Source organism: Ixodes scapularis, unplaced genomic scaffold (assembly GCF_016920785.2).
Source record: "Ixodes scapularis isolate PalLabHiFi unplaced genomic scaffold, ASM1692078v2 PGA_scaffold1__304_contigs__length_218370807, whole genome shotgun sequence".
Lineage (NCBI taxonomy): Eukaryota > Metazoa > Arthropoda > Arachnida > Ixodida > Ixodidae > Ixodes > Ixodes scapularis.
The window spans coordinates 102,909,095-102,922,256 of record NW_024609846.1 but is presented as its reverse complement, the minus strand read 5'-3'; the positions used below and the strand labels follow the sequence as shown (position 1 = coordinate 102,922,256).

Sequence of the window (13,162 nt, the reverse complement as noted above, 5' to 3'; positions counted from 1 at the left end):
CATCGTCACATCAACGGCCATTGTGGTGACCTTGCTGTTGAACGCGTATGCCTTCTGCAACTATGGTGCCTGGGACGCGTATCTGGCTTGTGTGTTTACCGCGTCCAAAAGATGGTACCTCGATTTCCCCCTTATGACATCATAGACGTGTCCTCCTGTCGCTGGCCGCGTGCCACAGCAGTGGTGGTGAATGTTTCCGATGCCTGTTCCGCTGCAGGTCGCACTCTCCAGCCTGACACTCCATGGAAGGCTCGGCAGCTAGGCGTTGGAACGCCGCGACGACAGCGACGCTCGCGTACTCTCGTGCACTTTCGCGGAACTTCTACGACCAACCACCGGGATCGCGACATCCGACGGCATGACACTCCGGTTTTTGTGACGTCACGTGTTGACACCCTGGTGAAATGAGACGCTGAACCAAGCTAGTCACACCGGTCGGCGACGCGTTCCAGGCGCCATACTGCAACAAACATTTCACACCGTCGAATTCATTTTTCTCGACAAGAAAAAGTATAGGAATGACCACCAGCAGGAGGAGATGAGAGCGTGCGGCGACCCCAGAGCGTCGAACTCTGATTGGAAGGATTGTGGATAGAGGATGGGAGGAGACCGAACAGTCACGCCTCTGGCAGCACGCTTCAGCTGTGGGGACAACAAACCGAATTTTCTTGTTTGTTTGTGATCAGCGATATCGATGGTGACGATTCAAATGGCCGCTCCTCGTGCAACCAAAGCACTGGTAAGAGTGAAGCGCTCGTGTCCAGACCGCGCATGGCGAGGCTCAATTTCTTTGTTATTCTGTGTTAGTAAACACCGGGCTGTGGGGACAACAAGCTCGATGAAGCTCCCCCTATAGTTCGATCTCCTGCCCAATATTCCGTTTCTGTACCGCAGCTCACCTTCCTGCCCAATACTCCGTTTCTGTACCGCAGCGAAGGCTAGATGCGCGAGCTGATAGCGTTGACAGCTGCCCTTAATGTGCGAGAACTTGTGCCGCCGAGATGTGCCCTATAGCAAGGAGCTCGCGCTTGTAGCCTTTCCAGCGGTACATCATAAGTACAGTGTTCTAGAGGGGGTTGTAGTGGCAAGAGCGGCGGCCGCTTTGTGAAGATTTTGCGCGTAGACGACACCATGGCGCTGCTGTTCTGTGCCCTAGGAGCGCGCCCCAGCCAGCCCCATCATCAGCGCTGTTCGGCGCTTACTACTGTGGTTTGACTGGAGCTTTTCGCGGTGCGAAACAACTGCTAATGTTGTTCTGTATACTCTGTTTCACCTTATGATGTACCGCAGGAAAGGCTACAAGCGCGAGCTCTTTGCTCTGGGGCACATCTCGGCAGCGCACGCTCTCGTGAATTAAGAGCAGCTGCCAACGCTATGAGCTCGCGCTTCTAGCCTTCGCTGCGGTACAACATAAGGTGAAACGAAGTATAGTAAATTGTAGTTCTGCCTTTGGACTAATGCCTCTAGAGTGTGTGCTATCCTCTACTTGAAATATTCCCGTGTTTTGAGGGAGATTACTTAATTAATGTCGACTCCCCCCCGCAGTACTGACACATCGTTCAGCGACGCTATCACTTGGGCTGCAGGCTTAATGGCTGCGAAAGAAGTTCTACGGTGCCACATTTCGGAGAAGCGTACCGCGTCACCCTCGTCGTCTTCTTCGTTCATCGCACACGTGCCATTAATTCTCCTAGGGCACAGAACTCCAGCGCCACTCGCGGTATCTACATCGACCGTCTTTACGCGCTTCATTGTAAGCGGGCGCCGCTCTTGCCACTACACCCTCTAGAACACTGTATCATAAGGTTGTCTTCACTCACTGCCTCCCTCCAATCAGAGCTAGCAAAAGTGTTGTCTGCTCCTCGTGCAGGTTCTAGAGTTTGAACGCCGAACGTCAGGCCCTCCGCGAGGAGCAGACGACGTTCTTTCTCGCTCTGATTGGACGCAGACCGTAGGTAGAGAGTAGAAAAAGGCAGCTAGCCTTTGCGTCTACCCACAATCCTTCGAATCAGAAATCGACGCTCTGACGCCGCCGCACTCTCTCATCTTCTCCTCTCCTATAGCTTTTCTCCCCAAACTCTTCTTTTTTTTGTTTCTTGTTTACCCAAGCGAGGTAGGCCGTTTCGTTTGCACGTGCGAGTCGGTGACCTGCAACAGCCTGCAACTCAGTTTAACTGCGCGCGCCGCGTCACAAACCCGATTCATCCGCAAAACTGGGGCAAACGTGCCCGTAGCGTCGCATTCGACCTGCCGAACCGTGCGGCGAGAACGGCAGGCTAAGCTTCTCTTCATAATGTGCGAGAATTCCTTAAAAGTATCCACGTGTTCTGGGTAAGCAAACGCGGCTTCACTGCATATCTCGCGTTTCTATATCCTGACATAACCCCAAGCTGCGTGAATAAAGTGTCGGTGCTATTGTGTGCTCATTGTGCGGCACCGTTAGCGCAAACCCTGCATGGGCTTTTTTTTTTTTTTTTTGCATTTTACTTGGAAAAGGTGTTGGCCGGCAGCAAATTTTACCGCTAAGGTTATTGTTTCAAATGAGGCCTCCCCCCACCCTAGTGGTCTTAAGGGCGAATATTTTATTCAAATAAAAAAAAAATTGACAGCGATTTTTAGCTTTAATGTTCTTAGAATGCATGAGATGCAGTACTTAAGGTGCACTTGTTTATAGTTATTTAGAAGTTTCTGGGAGTAAAACCGTCGCTTCTGGGAGTAAAACACATTGATTTTTGTACGGTTCCCCGGTACACTGCGCGCGAGTTACCTGCCAATCCAAAACACTAATAGACTTGTTCATATCAAATCGCTCGACAGAGCATATAAAAGCTGGTGTTGTATGTTGCGATCTTAGTGACCACCTCCCAATATTTATTTCTGACAAATATATGAAACGGGAGGCAAATAAGAAGCAGTGTACAATGTTTCAAAAAATAACACTTGATGGACTAGACCATTTTTTAACTGCTCTATCAGATATAAATTGGGATAGCGTACTCAACCAGGATACCGCCGAAGAGGCCTACAATATATTTATGGAATTGTTTTCTGAGCAATATTTGACACACTTTCCCTTCAATTCTATGAAAACTTCTAAACGCATTAAAAAACCGTGGGTTACCCCCGAACTGCATTGTAAAATTCGTACGAAAAATGCGTTATATGCAAGATTTGCGAAGTCCAGAGATCAAAACGATCTAAGAGTCTTCAAAACATACCGCAACAGCTTGACAAAAGAGCTGCGGCGAGCTAGACAAAGCTATCATTTTAACGTGTTCAAATCAGCGCAGGGTCATGCCGATGTCATATGGAAAGAATTAAACGCCCTCTTAGGTCGAAATCGCTCCCGCGGCTCTATTGTAAAGATTGTCAATGACGGTGCTGAACTAACTGGGCATGCGTTAGCGAATGCCTTTAATGAACATTTCATAAGCATTGCAGATAAAACTAACACCGTCAATTCTTCCTTGTTTCGTGACACCAGAAATAATAACTCAATATTTTTAGAGCCAGTCGTTGACGCCGAATTAATTTCTGTAGTTTTGCAACTTAAAAATAGTGGTAGTTGTGATGCCGATGGCATACAGATAAGGCCAGTGAAGCATGTTGTTCATGCGTTGGCGCCGGTACTAACCCATATATTTAATCTTTGTATAACCACAGGTGTATTTCCTAAACGTATGCAGATAGCAAAGGTGTCCGTCCTACATAAAAAAGGGAGTGTTAACGATATGGGAAACTATAGGCCAATTTCGATACTACCTGTGTTTTCGAAGATACTCGAGAAACTGCTTCATATAAGACTAATTAACTTTTCTAATAAGTATAACTTAATAACAGCCTCACAGTTTGGTTTCATAAAACAAAAGTCAACGGAATCTGCTCTGCTTGTTCAGAAAGAACACATACTTCAAAGCTTCGAGGAAAAGAAGATGGTTCTTGGTATCTTCGTAGACTTCACAAAGGCATTTGATTGCCGAAGTCATAAAATTTTAATTGAAAAACTAGACACTTACGGTATTCGAGGGCACGCACTGAAGTTAATAAAATCTTACCTGGCAGACCGAATGCAGTTTGTTTGTATTGATGGGCACTCCTCAACTACAAAACCAATCATTTCTGGTGTCCCACAAGGTAGTATATTGGGTCCTTTTCTTTTTAATATATTTGTAAATGATATTGTTAACATTACTTCCGAAGCAAAATTTGTAAACTACGCCGACGACACCACTTTACTTTTCACTGCGGAAAACGTTGATCTGCTGTTCGAATCGGCAAACCTGGCGCTTTCTAAGTTGAACGTCTGGAGCCGCATCAATTCGTTACAAATAAACGTTGCAAAGACAAAAGCCGTGCTTTTTCGTCCCAAGAGCAAACTTGTAAATATCACCAAACATATCGTAATAAACTCAACCAGGATTGAGATCGTCAATGCTTTTAAACTGCTTGGTGTCACTTTTTCCGAGAATATGTCTTGGGACGATCACATCAATTACGTTACCTCGAAGTTATCACAGATAGTCGGTATCCTAAACCGCAACCGCTATGTACTGCCAACAAATGTTAAATTATTAATATATAACTCCTTGTTCTATTCCCATTCAATTTACGGCCACCTAGTCTGGGGTAAGACGACAATAGCAAATCTTGATAAAATAAATATTTTGCAAAAAAAAGCCGTGAGGGCAATCGCGAATGTAGATTTTGATCATCCTACAGCCAATCTATTCAAGAAGTTTCACATTATTAGTATATATTCTCTCTACGACTACAGACTTTCCACTACTCTAAAAGTGGAAGAAATTAGAAATACTAGCTTTCTAGTGAGCCTTGGACGCCTTTCCCAATATGTTCATCCTTATCCTACTCGTTCTGCGAGCTGTTGGGAGGTGGTCACTCCCAGAACGAACTACGGAACACAAATGCTCAGATACACTATTCCGAAATTATTAAATTTATTTCCCGAAAAAAACTTCGATTGGGAGAAATTATCTGTCAAGGATATTCGGACCCTTCTGTTTGATGTCGATCGTGTGCATAAATCCTTTTCTCCTGTTTTTTATTAGTTATGTCGCGATTGTATCACGTCTCTTTTTTCTTTTTTCAAAAGCTAGAAAGTGACAAAAGTTAACAATCCTGTGAATCAGCCTTAACAAAGTGTGTGATGACGAAGGTCTTTTCTGCTATTCTTTCTATAGCTTGTGCTCTGTATGTATTTTATACTGTGAGTATCACGCTGCTCTGCTGCTTGTAGGCGGTTGGGGACCTCGTCAAGCTGTTTTCTACAGCTTTTTGTCCCTGGTCGCCACCATAAAAATCTTATGGTGAAATAAACGATTATTATTATTATTATTATTACTGAGCGGGAACTGCATGCATAGGCCACTTGACTAAGTGGAAGAGGAAGGAAGAAGTCAAACTTATCGTTGCTGATCCTGAGCTCGTCTCAATATTTTTTCCTTTTTAATCAAAGTTCTCACCTCCCTGGCCAGCTAAACGCAACATTTTCTTCGAATTGAGTCGATCGCTCATCTGCCATGGCCGAGGCCGGCCCTTCCTCCGGCCAGGACATGCCTTCAGTCGAAATGGAAGATTTGCCTATGGGTACGTCAAGTGCTTCGAGCACAATCTCCTACTACGAGAGCATCTCTGACGATCCCGGTGACGATTCCGACCCATATAATATGGTCCAGAGTCGCAAAAAACGCAAAGCTTCCAGCAGCTCCGAGACAAGTAATAAGACCGTCAGGAACACGAAACAAGAACATCCCCACCTTGTAGTGGTACTGAAGCCAAAAGATCCATCCAAAATAATCGCCGCAATCAATCCGCTGAAAATCACCGAGAAGCTAGAGATGACTGCCCCAGATGGAATCATCCTTGTCAGGCCAAATTGAAGGCTAAATCTACTTGCTATAGACACGAGAAACAGAGATGCGACAAAAGCTTTGCTTGCACTGACCACCATCGGAGGCATCCCTGCGCAGGCCTACGAGCCCTTTCCCCGTGAATCGGCCATCGGAGTTGTATACGGAGTGCCGTCAGACATAAACGACACGGAACTTCAGGTGGCTATACGAGCTACGGCGCCTGTTATCTCCCTTCGTCGGCTAGGCACGTCCCAAGTTGTTAAGGTTGTCCTCAACACAGACATTTTGCCGGAATACATCACGATTGGATATACAAGATACAGGATGGAACCGTTTGTAGAGAAACCTCGCCAATGCTCGAAATGCAATGGGTTTGGACACATTCGAACCGCGTGCACGAAAGAGCCACATTGCACACACTGCGGGGGACCACATTAACGCAAAGTCAAATTGGACGTTTAGTGATTTATACAGCGTAAGGTCGGTCTGCCAAGATGGCGCGACACTGGTTTATACTGCAGATGAGAAATTTTGCCAGTGCAGTATGACTGCTAACCTGGGGTCTTTAACGTGCTCACGCAATAGCGATACACGACCGCACACCGGTACGATATTCATCCAGATCGGAAAGGGCAGGGGTGTGGCCCACATGAACGCACCGGCTGCAATGCAAACAACCCCTCTGCACGAACTGCGGCAAAGCTCATGATTCGACATCTCCTCTTTGACCGGTAGAAGAGGCAATCTAAAGTTGGCTATGCGTCAGCGAAAGCGGCTCTGCTAGCATCAAAAGAACAACTGACGGAAGAGACCCCTAAAACGACTGCGTCAAAGAAAAACAAACCATCCGCAGCTCAAGAATTCCCGACGAGCGAAGACGCCTCATCTCCAGAGCAGTCCAACCCGAGAAACCCGAAGAAATACGCTTATAAAAACATGAGTAATCCCTTATTCAAGCGGAACAGCAAAGACAAATTTCCAACTCTTTCCCCAGAAGTTTCAAAATCCACTGATAAATCAGAGGAAGTAACCAAACAGCCCGAAAAGACGTCTACAGGACAGCAACCACCTATGCCTGAAGGCCGAGACCAAGATTCAGACAGTCGTCAATGTCATCCGCAATCTTCTTTGCTTTTGGGATTCGTCTATAATTAAGGCGCTTATTACGATGATTGATGCTGTCCTTCCATTCGTGATGCTCTGGTGTCACTAGATAAATTACGAAGTGAGGCCACTGTCCTTCAATGGAACGCAAGAGGTTTTCGAAATAGGCTGTCAAATTTTCGGCAATTCCTCTTCAAACACAAATTTCCTGTAGTAGCAATTTCGGAATCAAGAGTAGGACCTAACATCAGATTACCTGGTTATGAGCTTCTTCACTCCCACAGAGAAACCGGTCTTATTACTCGGCATTCGAAAAGATCTCACATTTATTGAGCACAATATTTAGTCCCATAGGACAAATGAATATATTGCTGTGACTATAAAAAAGGCGATATCTCATTCAGTGTTATAACTGGTTATATACCTCCTCAAGCAGAATTTGACACAAAGAGACTTGAAGCTATTCTCCAACAAACCCCGCCACCACGTCTTCTGACAGGAGATTTTAATGCTCACCACACACTGTGGGGAAGTACGAAGAATAGTGCTCGAGGAAGGGCATTACTTGGAATTACGCTAAATCATACTCTCGTGATACTCAATGATGGAAGTCCAACATTCTTTAGAGGTGCATCAGTGAACAGCCCTTTAGATATTTCATTTGCATCTTCAGCTCTCGCTGAAGGAATTACATGGTTCGATGACATTAGAACTCACGGAAGTGATCATGCACCGACATACACCACAGTGAGAGGTCTGCGTTGTTCCAAACAACGCTTCTCGGTACCTTCTACCGACTGGAAAATATTTCAAGAAAAAATGGAATCTGTCCGTTCTGTGCTCACTGGAACAGAATCCTTTGTGAATGCCATAACATCTTCCACCTCAGAAGCAACGAAATATTTCAACGTGACAAACCCGCAGACAACGGTTGATGGAGAATATGAGCGTCTTCGTGCCATCCGTCGAAGGGCTGAACGAAAAGCAAGAAAAACAAAAGAGGTTGAGGATATTCACGCTTCCAGACGAGCACAAAAACGTGTACAGCGGCACTTAGACAAACTTTCAAGAAGACGCTGGAGGTCACTGAGTTCCGGCCTTGATCCCAGGAAGCCAACTACCAGAATATGACACATCACGCGAAGTCTCAGCGTAAGGCCAAAGCAAATTCACCCCTACAGAGCCATTTCTTTGAGACGCCAAATATCCGAAACAGTCGTGGCTGAAGAGTTCTGCATCAAGATTACAAGCTGCTTCTCCGGTAACAATCACAGCAAGGGTGCCCCAGATGGTCACGTCCCTGTAAGTGCATGTAATTCAATGGACGACCGTTTCAACTTAAAGGAACTAGGCATAGCACTTGCTACATCCAACACTAAGTCCTGTCCAGGCCCAGATGGCATACGCTACTCAGCCTTACGTCACTTGGGGGAAACTGCTAGAATGGCGCCCTACTCACTTTATTCAATACCTCATGGGAGACTGGCATTATACCACAAGATTGGAAAATCGCTCGTGTAATACCAATTCTCAAACCAGGGAAACCACCACTCGATATCAATTCATACCGCCCGATCGCATTAACTAGCTGTATAAGCAAAATAATGGAACGCATGCTGCTTGCACGCATGGAGTGGGATCTTTAAAATAGATGCATTTATCCTTCATCCATGAGTGGTTTCCGACGTGGCAGATGCAGTATTGACAACGTTATAGATCTAGTGTCTAGCATAGAGCAAATGAAATCAGTCAAGCAGGTCACCACCGCAGTATTCGTTGACATAAAAGCAGCCTTCGACTCGGTAGAGCACGAGGCCATACTTTCCGACATGAAGGCGATTGGTTTCGGAGGGCGCTTATTTACATGGATTTCCAGTTACCTTAAAGAACGAAAAGTCTATATATCAACACAAGATGGCAACACTGACTTCCATGAGGTCAAACAGGGGGTTCCCCAAGGTGGGGTACTCAGCCAAATGCTGTTCCAGCATATGCCTTATAGGCCTTCTGAAGGTACTCCGCTTCTGTGCATGTATCTTTATACGCTGACGATATATGTTTCTGGTCATCGAGCAAGTCTTTATATATAAAACAGAGCCAGGCTACAAAAAGCCCCCAACATTGCCGCACGATACCTTAGCAGCCGAGGCTTGTACATATCACCAGAGAAGTCTGCGGCGTTGGCGTTTACAATGAAACAAACATACAGATACCCCATTAACTCAGAAGGAACCCCAATCCCTTATGTCTCCGAACATGCATTTTTGGGCGTGACTCTCGATAGGCAAATGACGTGGGGACCCCATATTAAACGGTTAAAGAAGAAGCTCACCTCGTTTACACACATAATCAAGATGATCAGTGGAACCAGATGGGGATGCTCTGTATCGGCGCTGATGGCTCTGTATAACGCTCTATTTGTCGGTCTTATGCGCTACAGTTTGCCAGTCATGCAACGTGTCTCGCGGTCTTGTTTTAAAGAACTTGAAAGCGCCCAAGCTCAAGCACTTCGTGCCTGCTTTGGATTGCCAAAATGTAACTCCACCTCTGGAACTCTGGTGGAATCTCGTGCGAAATCTCCCGCAATATTAAGGACGCAAGAAACACTGCGAGCTCATCTACGACACAAAACCAGAGTGTATAAACACAACCTGGTAGACATTGTCAAATACAGACCATCATCTGGCTTTGCGCAAGTTATAATGGTACTAAGGGCCGGTTGCACCAACGTCGCTTAGCGCAAAGCGGAGCTTAGCCGGGAACTTAAGCTTAGTTTCGGTTTCGTTCGGTTGCACCAAACTCGCTTATCGCTAAACCTAGCACTGAACTACGCTTTACTTAAGCGCTCAACGTTGGGCGCTTTGCTTCTGGTTGTTTCTTAATCCTGGATTAAAAACATGGCGGCTGGTTTGTCACGGTCGACGCGGTGGACGAAATTGGTTGTGCAAAGTGTTTTAGGCTACATCAGCGTGAAAGTCTCGACAAAATGAGTTTCGATTGTGACAAGGATGCAAGATATTGTCGCGTGAAGTGTTTATCGACCCCTGTTTTCAAGTTGGCTCTCCACTTTCAGGGCGTGTTAGCCCTAACCGAGAAACGTACGGAGCTGTGGGGCTCACGTCTGTATTCCCGTTGGTTCTTCTGTCAACGAGCTTATTCGTATGTACTTACTAATTTTCGCATAGCTGTAACGTATTGTTATTTACCACCTTGTTTATCTACACTTGCAGCGCGTATCCTTCAATCTGATCAGCGCGTTGAATAGTGGCAGTACATGATCTCGGCAATCAGCTGATTGTCGACACCTCTGCCGTTTGCATTAGATTGCGGCGCTTTTAAGTAATAAAACAGCGAAAATTCAATTTCTTTCGTTTTCTGAGTTTTGAGACAATCTTCAGTGAATTTTCCTTATCTCGCGAGTAGAATCTTGGCTTCAGAAAACTGTATCGTTCCATAACTGTAACTTTTTTGGTGATCGCATTTTTTTTCATATACTTTGCTTTATATCTTTCATTCGTTTCCTGAGAACGAGATACTGTTGTTTCCGAGTTGTGCTCTGTGCACGGCTCTGTGATGGTGTTTTCTCTTTACTTTTGTCGTTTGTTGTCATTGTGACGATGGTTGAGACTACATACCGGAACACGTTTTCAATAAAATTCAGTTGAAAGTTGCGCCTTGTTGTGTCCTCCGTAACTTTTTTGGTGATCGCGATTTTTTAGGAATATTTTGCTTTATATCTTTCATTCGTGGCGACGACAAATCGTAACGACTACTATGTTAGACTCGTTCATTGCTGTATCGGGGCAGGCTGGGGCAGGTGATGCGAAGAGACGACCGTTCTTATCGGCGCGATGTGATGTACTAGTGGGAGTTTTTTTTTTCTGAACTCGACAGTGTGAAACTGAAGTCCGTTTGAGGCTGCAGCGGATGTTCAACGACGGTACAGTGCAGTTCTGTCACCTTGCTGATAGCAACGAGTACCGTCGATGCAAGGTCTCGTGACCTGACCTCTCGACGACTTCTATTCGACGATTTCCGGGCATTTTCGCAGCTGCCGTGGCGAGTTCGTCACTGTTTTGAACTTCATCGGTCTCAGGCTTGACTTGGTTTTAGTAGTCATCTTACCTGCCTACTTATATCCATGATGTTTTGTCTTCAGCGATGTAGCGAGTAGAGTGTCCTTCTCGCGTTCGGTGAGATTTGGGGCCCCCGATGGCTCCTTCGCCTCAAAATGTGAGCACGAAAACTACTACCACTGTCAAAATATCCTGTTATCAACCGATATTAAACACACAATCACAGATGTAAAGAGCATTCGTGTTTATTTGAAGCTTTGACTTCTGTTATTGGAAGTTAAACGAAAAAATGATTGAATTTGGAGACCTTTAATTTGTTACTCACCGAAGAAATACAGCGAAAAGCAGACGCCGACGACGACTACTACGGCAGTTTTTTTTTTTTTTTTTTTTTTTTTACATCACGTGATTCCTCTCCGCCAATCGTATTCGTCGCTCTGAGCGTTCCCTAGTTTGCTCTGTTTGTCCCTAGATTCCCTACGCAAATCCAGCGTTTAGCTAGGGGCGCGTCTGTAAAGCCGGCTTAACCTTGGTGCAACCGGAATTTAAACCCGTGCTTACCTGAGCTCGGTTTAGGGCGCTAAGCCGGCTTAGCAAAGTGCCGCTTTGGGTTAAGGTAAGCGGCGTTGGTGCAACCGGCCCTAAAAAGCCTATATGCCAAGTTCAATTGAGGCAGCTGCGCTTCCACAATATCCACCTTGGAAGTATCCTCACTTGGAAATAAGAACAAGCATACCAGGAATCACTAAAAAAAATTCAGTACCTTCCCCGGTAATTACACAGATATCTCTCGAATATATTCAAAGAACTTACGAGTCATTTACCCATATCTACACCGATGGTTCTACAATTCCCACATCTTCAGCCCTGGGGGTATACATTCCATCCACAGCCGCATACATAAAGGCTAAACTAAGCCACGCCACCTCATCAACAGCGACAGAACTAGCAGCTATTCGTGCAGCTGTTGTACACGCGGGCACTGAAAGCCCACGATGTTGGGCAATACTTGTCGACTCCAGGTCTGCGTTGTACGCTCTATCTTCGATAAGAAAAGAAAGCATTAACTCACAACTAGTGCATGATATTTTACAGGCTATTCAGTATGCATCGAATCAGGGACATCACTTCATCTTGCAGTGGATTCCGGGCCACTCCGGGATAATTGGAAACGTGTGCGCCGATAGAGCCGCTAAAGACGCCCACGAGAGCACAATTTCTGTACCTATTCTGTGTTCAAGATCTGATGCAAATCATTTAATCAAATCTATCGGAAATGAAATCTCACTATCTTTATGGGAAAATCCGCAATATCACTATTACAGCCTTCACCGTATTGATCCTAAACTCGAATTCCGGATACCACGAGGACTACCAAGGAAACTTGAGACGGTGTTACATCGTTTGCGGCTCAATGTTGCATATACTAAATACTATCTTCATAAAATTGGCAAAGCTGAATCTTCCGATTGTTGATCGTGTAGAACAGTTCATAACATCGAACACGTCCTGTGTGCCTGCGGGGATTACAGTATTGAAAGGACCGCACTGAAGACTCGCCTGAAATTAAAGGAAGAGGACCAGGTGGACTTGAAGCTTCTGTTTGGACCCTGGCCTTCCACTACATATAGTTATAAGGCCACTGAAGCGCTTTTACATTTCATTAAGAAGACACATCTTCAACAAACACTTTAAGGAACTGCAGTCCAGTGTGCTGCAAAGTGAGCCAACACTTGCCAACGTAACAGTTTTGTGAGGGTGTATGTGTGTGGTGTATTGTGTGCGTGCGCATTTGTTTTTTTTTTTTTTTTCTTTTCATCTTTTTATCTTCTTTCTTCGTATCTTTGCTATCTTTGTCTATACTATTTTTTTTTTATTATTTCATCTTCTTTCACAGCGTAGCAAGCCGGCACAAAGCGCTGGCTGACCTCGCTGTCTTCTTTTCAATAAATGCTAATTTCTCTCTCTCTCACTTGACTAAGTTGGCCTATAGGTCACTTGACGTCAATTTTCCTGCTGGGTTTAGTGCGGAAATCGTATTAATGTGTCACGTGCAGCCAGGTCACGCCACGTCAATTTCTCCGCTAAATTTTGCGGAAAACTGAAGGTGTT

The 13,162-nt window shown here is 45.3% G+C and overlaps 1 protein-coding gene and 1 pseudogene across 1 annotated transcript in view; both read left to right on the top strand.

Moving 5' to 3' along the window:
- Window positions 1-12,670, top strand: part of LOC115314935 — a 29,200-nt pseudogene extending 16,530 nt beyond the window's left edge.
- Window positions 1-13,162, top strand: part of LOC8031338 (NAD kinase) — a 292,525-nt gene that overhangs the window by 186,538 nt on the left and 92,825 nt on the right. The gene's annotated exons all lie outside the window — the stretch shown is intronic.